This window comes from Coffea arabica, chromosome 4c (assembly GCF_036785885.1).
Source record: "Coffea arabica cultivar ET-39 chromosome 4c, Coffea Arabica ET-39 HiFi, whole genome shotgun sequence".
Taxonomy (NCBI): domain Eukaryota; kingdom Viridiplantae; phylum Streptophyta; class Magnoliopsida; order Gentianales; family Rubiaceae; genus Coffea; species Coffea arabica.
Window position 1 is genome coordinate 50,712,152 of NC_092316.1, and position 8,701 is coordinate 50,720,852.

At 34.4% G+C, this 8,701-nt stretch overlaps 1 pseudogene; it reads right to left on the reverse strand.

Annotated features, from left to right (window-relative positions):
• Positions 1-1,783: 1,783 nt before the first annotated feature.
• On the reverse strand, positions 1,784-3,046 carry LOC113739321 (F-box/kelch-repeat protein SKIP11-like; annotated as a pseudogene).
• Positions 3,047-8,701: the final 5,655 nt, after the last annotated feature.

The following is an 8,701-nucleotide window of genomic DNA, read 5'->3' on the forward strand; positions in this document are numbered from 1 at the left end:
TCAAATTAAACTCAAGTTTACAAGTTCTTCTTTGACTGCACTTTTAATACTCAAGGCAAGACCAATCATAGGCCTACTGTTCTTCAACATCCAAACTCTTTTTCAACCCCCACTGTTAATACTTAAGGCAAGTCCACTTTAACACATAGTGTCACCTCTTCTCCTAATCATAGACTCACTTTTTTTCAACATTCAAATTAAGGGCCCTTGTTATGCCAATTTCTCCCAATCATAGATCTACTTTTTTTCAACACCCAAATTAAGGTCCCCTGTTCTGCTAATTTCTCTCAATCATAGACCCATTGTTCTTCAACATTCAAATTAAGATCACCTCTTCTCCCAATCATAAACCCACTATTTTTCAAAATTCAAATTGGATTTCGGACCCCTGCCAACCCTTGGCTCCTTAATTTAACACCAATTGGACCTCTTGCCAAACCATGGTACACCTGGTCCAACACTCCTTGCCACTTAGATCACTTCTTCTCCTAATCATAGATTCCGGACCCCAGCCAACTCCTTGACACTTCAGTCGACCCGCTGTTTTTCAACATCCAAATTAAGGTCACCTCTTCTCCCAATCATAGACCCACTATTTTTCAACATCCAAATTAGATTTTGGACCCCTGCCAACGCTTGACTCATTAGTTTAACACCAACAAGACCCCCTACCAAATCCATGGTGCAGTTGGTCCAACACTTCTTGATACTTAGGTCATATCTTCTCCCAATCATAGATTCAAACCTCGACCAACTCCTTAACTGTTCTTCAACATTTGAATTAGATTCCAGACTCCTGCCAACCCTTGGCTCCTTGGTTGGCCCAACTTCGAGAAGAATCCACTTGTGCACAAGTAATCCAGGCTCGCAATTTGAAATTCTGATACCACTTGTTAGGGAGAAACATCTCGAGAGAGTCCACCAATGAGCCCAATATATAAGTCACGAATCCAATTCTGATCCAAAAGTTTAAACAATTAGGTCTCAGACCCATACTTATATATTAACCACTCTTTTTTCATCTCTCGAACCAATATGAGACATAATCCTTTATTCATTAATCTAACAAGATAGATCCTGGACGTCCATACTGTAAGAAACTCAAGAAGTAACCCCCATATTTTCACGTTCTTAGTTGGAAAAAGCATGAACCACCAGATCATACAAAGGCACTAGCAGATATGTGAATGAAAAAAAAGAGAAAAAAAGGGTTTTGCTATAAGATTCTAAACTGAAGATTATCAGAGCTCCAAAGCATGACCAAACCAACCACAAAAGTGAAAATAATACTACAAATAGCAAAATAGTAAATAAAAATTCAAAAAGTTGATATTAAAAATATATAAAGGCACTACCACAAAGGGCAAATATCCTACTTTCAGAACTAACAACTTCACTGAGACACCATGATGAAGAAGGAAACTGTGAAACTCGTCGGTCCTTTAACCAGAAGTAGAAAGGATATATTTATCACCAGATTTACCATATTTGAAGGATAACAATGTATGAGAAAGAGAATACATAGAACAAAAGAAACCAAGCAATTTCAACCTTTCTACATCAAATTAAGATAATAAAGAAAATTAGATATACATAGCACTTTTCATTCTATTTATTGAAGTTTTACAATATTTCACAACTAAAAGATGCAGTTGGTGCTCAACATTATTTGTCTATGGCTCTTGAATTTCTTTCAAGCTCAAATTTTTTTTTTGAATGTCATATTAACAAGGCATATGAAATTAAATATGTAAACTATGAGTTGTTGTCAGATCGGGACACCTCAACAACCCATCTTAGAGCAATTATATACAAAACATCCTGAATGCTTTCTTCCAAACAATGTCCACTCTAGGGGACCTTCATTCGGCTCCCAAGCATTAATCTCTATGCACCATCCGTTCAATGCCTTTGGTTCACCGATAAGCATTAGTTGATTACTATAGGCCTTGAATGCCCAAACTATCTGTGGAGGTTGCTCGTTCAGGCAATCTACTTTTGGTAATCCACACATTTCTTTGCTTGTCATACTTCCAGACTTCCATTTCATCATAATAAGCTACATATAACTCATTCTTCACCACTACAAGTAGAGGAGGTGCTCTTGCTATTGCAGATGAATCATGAGAACCCTTTCTAGCTCATGGAGAATACATATTAGGAATTTCAAACTAGGTTCCTCTCATCAAATCATATACCTCCCCACAGGTAAGCACCTTTAAGTTGGTTCCATCGCTTGCACTTGGGTTGCCTATTCCGACACCACCAATGACATAAAACTTGCTATCTATAAATACTCCTGAACATAGTTTTCTGGGTTTATGCATTCTGGAGAGAGTGCACCAAATTTTTGTCGTTGAATTATAAAGTTCAGCAGAGTTCAGTAATTGTCTCTTGAGTCGCAACCACCAGCCACGATTGTAATCTCTCCAAGATTAGCAGATCCAAACAACCATCTTGGGGTGTTTGTCGTTATGCCATATGACATGAATTGGTTAATATGCAATATTTGTAGATCACTTGAGACTCTATTTCCTTTCCAAAGAAAAGAAGTTCGGTGCCAACAGCCAGCGACTCTACATCAGAGAAAAAGAAACACTCGTTTGAAGTCATTTTAGGCACAGGCGTCCATCTGCGACGCATGGGATCAAAAGCTTCGCATTCAAGAAGACTGCAAGATACATAGACCCATGTTCTACAATACTTGCTGCCTCCTCAACCTATAAAGATTCCCACTTCGGATTAGAGACCTAAAATTCCGATTGAGTGAAGTGATAGAACCATAATCTGGCGTCGAGCAGAGAAGTAAGGAATTGATTAAGATATCTCGGCCAAGTTGGAAGATGAGTGAACTTGTATCAGAATAATACCCATCGTAGCCTTGGTTATCTTCTTGATCCATACCTTGCCCTTGGAATGCCAACCGCCTAGATGATTTTATCACTCCAGTTTCATCCTTGGGGTGCTTTTGCTTTGAGTTCTCTCTCTCGGGAAACTTTTGCTTTGAGCCTTGCCCCTGGAATACCGGCTGCTTGGATGATTTCATAACTCTAGTCTCTTTCTTGTCTTCCTTGGGGCCCTTTCACTTTGAGTTCTTGATAATAGAATAAGCATTAAAAACCCACTCGCTCTCTTCTTCACATGCGCTTGGTGAGTCCCAAGAGATAGGAAATGATGGCCCCTCTAATATGATGGCTAAAAAGAATTAGAAATCTGAGAACTAAACTGGTCCAACTAAGTTATGCCTAAAGACATCAATATAAGCTATATTAGTTAATGCTACAATCTGGAAAAAAGGAAGCAAAAGAATACCTAAACAATTCAGCCATAAATACAAGATCTTTACTTAAGATTGGAATAAATACAATCTATATACCTCTTTGATATGCTAAGAAGAGAAAATTCCTTAACCATAAGATATCTAAAATAGAGAGTAACAAAGTGGATATTATTGTCTTGGAATTACATTTAAAAAGTGAATGAGACCCTCTTTAAGTTGTTGATTGCATATTCACTAAGGCAGACTGCATAAAGCAAGACTTGCGAATCACGGTAACCCATATTTTATTTATGATTAAAATATTAGCAAACTAGTTAAAGCATGCAAAGCATCATGCAATGCATGATTGAAGGAAAAATTTTCACAAACAATCAGTTAAAACCCAAAACTCAATAGCATGGTATAGAGGAGTGTTTTTGAAGACATTTATTGCTTGAGCAGTTCTACATTTGCAAGGTAATAGTTAAATCAAAATAGAGCAACTAGGGCATGACACATATCTTGATACAAGCGGAAACAAGTGCTGAAAATACTAGCATGTCTAGCTTAGAGATGACTAGATCTCTTTCCCATCGTCAATATCAAATATTTTTCCAAATCATCAAAATAGATAAAAATTGGAATGAATGGGTAGAAAAATGGTTATTTAAAGTACAGTAGATAAAAAAGCAAACTCTAGGATCACAGTGAATGCCTGTTGAAACGATCCACTAATGAATAAGAATAAATTCCTTGAATTAGAAATTATGTTCGTATTTCTAGAAAGGAAAGGAAAGGAAAGAATGAAAGTTTTCATTTAAATTCCATGAAATAAATTCCAAATGTGGAAATCAACAAGAAGGATCTTATTCATTGAAAAGAATAAATTCCTGAATTGGAAAATGATTTTGTACTTCTAGCGAAAAGAGATTTTTCATTTAAATTCCATAAAACAAATCCAAATTTGGAAAAGAATAAAAGAATCTTGTACATTACTAATAGAGACAAATCACCATAAACTCACAAAAGTTAGAAATTCATCCCTACAAACTCAATCTGGAAAAGGGTTGAACTCTTGATATTTATACAAAAGTTAAATCAAAGCAGGGATAAGGATTTAGTATTAAATCCAAAACCAAATTAAAACCTACATGCATGTACGATAAAAGCCAATTCGATTCCACAAACCCCTACAAGAAAAATTCAAACTAAAATTAGACCACCAAATGCCTGTCCTGGAAGCAATTATAGCAACAAGAAAACTTGAGATGAAAAAGGGAAAAGAAGTCATTAGCAATTATCTCATAACAAGAAAAACCTAAAAACCAAACCAAAAAACTTACAGAGCAATCCGAGCACAATCTATGATTGTAACTACCAAAAAGAACAAATTTCTACTGAGAAACAGTGAAAGAAAAAAGAATCAGTTGCTGAATTATTTCATCGGGGCCTCTTTGGAAACTTTTTTTATTCACATTTGAGGCCCTCTTAAATCTAAACTACAACAAAAAACATTTCACTCTTCAGCTGTGATGAGGATTGAGGAGTGAGGAGGAGGGAGAAGAGTTGGGATTTTTATAGTGTTTTTTTTTAATATTTATTTTATTAGATGAGTTGAATGCTGGCTAGATGTAGTAGCATTTATAGTAGTGAACCAATGGGAAGAGAGAGATGAGGGTAATGTGGGAAATGAGATGGCTATAATAAAAAAGGGTTAGGATTTAATGGAAGATGATTAAATAGCTGTCATTTGTACGTGTAAGCATTTTTCTGAAACGGTGGTTACCTTTTGGACTATTTTTCTTTACCAAACCCCAAAAGAGTTCCCTTCTCCATATGACTCTTTGTTTTGTATTGTAGTAACATACTATAATTTCTACTTTCTCTTTTTTCTTTGAGTGGAATTGATGTTTATTAGAGTGATCCTTACATGGTCTCTTTCCAATCCGATTATGTTGGTACGAAAATACATGTTTCCTAATTTAGAAATCTATTTTTCTACATGAGAATTATGTTTAAGGCTTTCGAAGGATTATGATGTATTTGGCATGTATGGTCTTATGGTTTTAATTATTTACAAAAATTTCCCTATTTGCTATATTCATTTAAAAAGGTTTAGGTTATACAATATGAATTCAATTATTGTATATAATTAGGTTATGGAGTACAAAGCTTCGATTAGATATCTATGCACGAGTTCTGTTAGAAATATATATAGGTAAAAATAGCATATATAATATTTGTCATTTGCAATTATTTAGGTTAAGAAAAATGAGGTTAAGAAAAATGAATTGAATCGCCTTACAAATTAGGTAATGGAATACAAAGCATCAGAAAAAATTCATGCTCGAGCTATATTTGTATATAACATTGAAAAGTAACATGTATAGTGATTTGTCGTATTTGTCTCTTGTACTAAAGTAATTGACTAAAAAAAGTCAATAATACACGATAGTTATTCCATCATTAAATAAAATAAAACACCAAAATCGAACTTTATCTGACGAACTACCTTTATAAGAAGATCTAAAATTCTATCGTATATTGTTCACGTAATAATTAATTTTTTCATGAGTTAATTGAAAAGAAATAACAACAATAATAATCATGAATATCAATTGTTATGCACTTAGTGCTGGTAAAACTATTTGTGCAAAGAGAATTCTACTTATTTATGTATCTCTATGTTTGGAGCATTTCTTTTGCACTATAATAACAAACTATTTTTTCAGGTTTTCCATTTCACCCATTTATTTATTTAAATTTCCTAATTTATTGTTCAATTTCCTCTTGATGAGAATTATCTTTTGGGTTTGGTTGAGCAATGACTCATTAACAAATGTTCTCACGATTTTAATGGTATACAATAGTTCTCGATCTAGTAATTCATCTACAAAAATTAATGGTGTGGAACATGCCTTGTATTGTCTTTTAAATTAGGGTTTCTAGCTATTACCCTGTGTAAAAATGGTTTGCCTACGAAAAATTTGAGTAATGCTACTATATGAACATGGACATCTAAATAATATTGATAAAACATTTTTGGGGTGAAACATCTAATGAGGGATTTCTAAGTAGAGTTGTTGAACTTTAACAATACACAAATATCATGTTAGGCACATTTTTCATAGATTCAAATTTTCGTCTTCCTTTCTTTCTTTTCACTTGAGTATTTATGGATAAATTTTTCTTAATGTTTGAATTTTGTAGTATTTAATTTTTGGTGGTTTCATTAGGTTAAAAAGAAACACAATGTTTTTAATTTTCCTTTAGAAAAACACACAACATCACGTGAGCAAAAATTCCATGCAGCTACTATGATACTACTACCAACAAATTCACCACTTAAATTCTCACACACACAAATCTGTGATGATCATAGATGCAGGGATGAACTTTGGCAAATTCAATGATATTTATCTATGCTTATCTAAGTATTTGCTATGATAAATGTTCTTTTGTTTTCTCTAGAGTAGTTGGTAGGGTGGAGGTTGTTTTTTTTTTTTTGTGAAATTTTGGATTAATTATTTCCTCTCACACATGCACAGTGACATATACACTGTGACATAACCACATGTAGAGTCAAAATCGATTTTAAAACATGTGTAGGACATGCATAAGAAAATCAATTTTAAAATACGTGTATGACATGCATAAGAAAAACATGTTATGTCAGCCACAAATTAATAAGTAAATCCAAGAAAAAAGTGAGAACACGAGGATAGACATCGAGTTGGAAAGAATAGCAAAATTTGGTTCGGATGACAAAAGTGACCATGGGAGGATAGACATCGTGGCAAGAAAAACAAAATTTGCTTCAGTTGCATGATGACAAAAATAGTAGAGGAAAAGGTGGATGACGAGTGCGGGGCATGCATATAACAATTAGTCTTAATCCACAGTCAAGTTTTATCTTTATAAAATCCTAAATACCCCATACGCGATTTTTCTACAAGTATACGGGTCGAAATTGAGTATAGGGTATTAAGGGTCGAACCTACAATGAAGAATGGATAAGTACCGGTACTACTAAAATTTCTCTATTATTTAGACGATTAACAAATTGAAGGAAATAAAAGTAAGTTAGAATATGCAAGAAAATAGCAAATGAAAGCTCCTTCGATCATCGTATCCCTAACCACTCATGCAAGTGCAACTTTTGGATCATTGAATACTACTATTTTGGCTAGTTATGGGGTAATTTTCTTATACATGTGAATCCTATTCTCGTAGTGAATAAACTATACTTATAACTAATCCATATCTACTCTCGTGGTTATGAAATTAGTTACAAGTTAATTACCTCTATAAAATTACATAAAATAAATTGCTAAAACCACAAAGGTGCACCTCTATTCTCGTGAGTGTACTCTCCAGATTTAGTATTTCTTGAACTAGTGTTAAATTGCAATTTTCATTGAGCAATTAGCACCTTTAGATAATCACAATTAATGGTACCAAGTTAATCATGATTTAGAGAAGTAAAAGTGCTAAATAATTTGCTCAAAATAAAAGCATCAAATAGCCAAGAAATAAACACAATACAATAATAGAAAGTTCAACCAAAATCCAAGGTATAAATTTTAGAAAGACATAATAAGCATAAAATTCAAACTTATTTATTAACTAAACTTAGAATCAACTACAAAAGATAAAGAGTTGAGAAGGTAGAGTAACCTTTGTCACATAAGCTCTGTGATGCCTCCATTTCTTCCTAAGGCGAACCAAAAGGTATCTGCGGAACGCCTGCCCAACTCTCGCCAGGACTCGGTACAATTCCAGTTCAACTTACAGTGTAAAACTAACAACGAAAGTCGGAACAAGGATACAAAGTCATTTCCATACACGAATATTCAATCTTGCATCATAATTTCAAAATACAATCACTTTCCCCAAAGTATACAACTTCCAAAAGTATTTAGTCGATTACAATCGAAACTCTAATACAAAAGTTCATCCCAATGGTTTCTTCGAGTTTCACTCCATATCCATTCCTGTTAAGGAAAACAAATCTACGAGGTGAGCAATTGCTCATGAGGTCAAGAAACACACATGCAAACACGTTGTCCAAGTAACAATGCCATTTAACAAGTACAATAGTAATATTTAAGTAAATAACAATTCAGGCGAGAAAAGTAAACAGAAACAATTCAAGAATATAAGAGTTCTCAGGAACTAATTTCCACTAGCACGATCAAGAACCTCCACGAGTTGACACTCCGTCAATCGGGTAGCTTATAATCCGTAGAACTTCACTTACTCGTTTCCTGTTCACAGTTACTCCCCCTGCTCCGTGCCCGCACCTTTTTTTGTTATAGGCGATACTGCTCGAGTATGCCAAGCAAGATCTCCCCATTAGATCAAGCTGATACACGTTTCTCATGGCTCACCAAGTTTCTCGACCGAGCCCATGCCGGCTCGACTCGCAAGGTCGGCCGATGA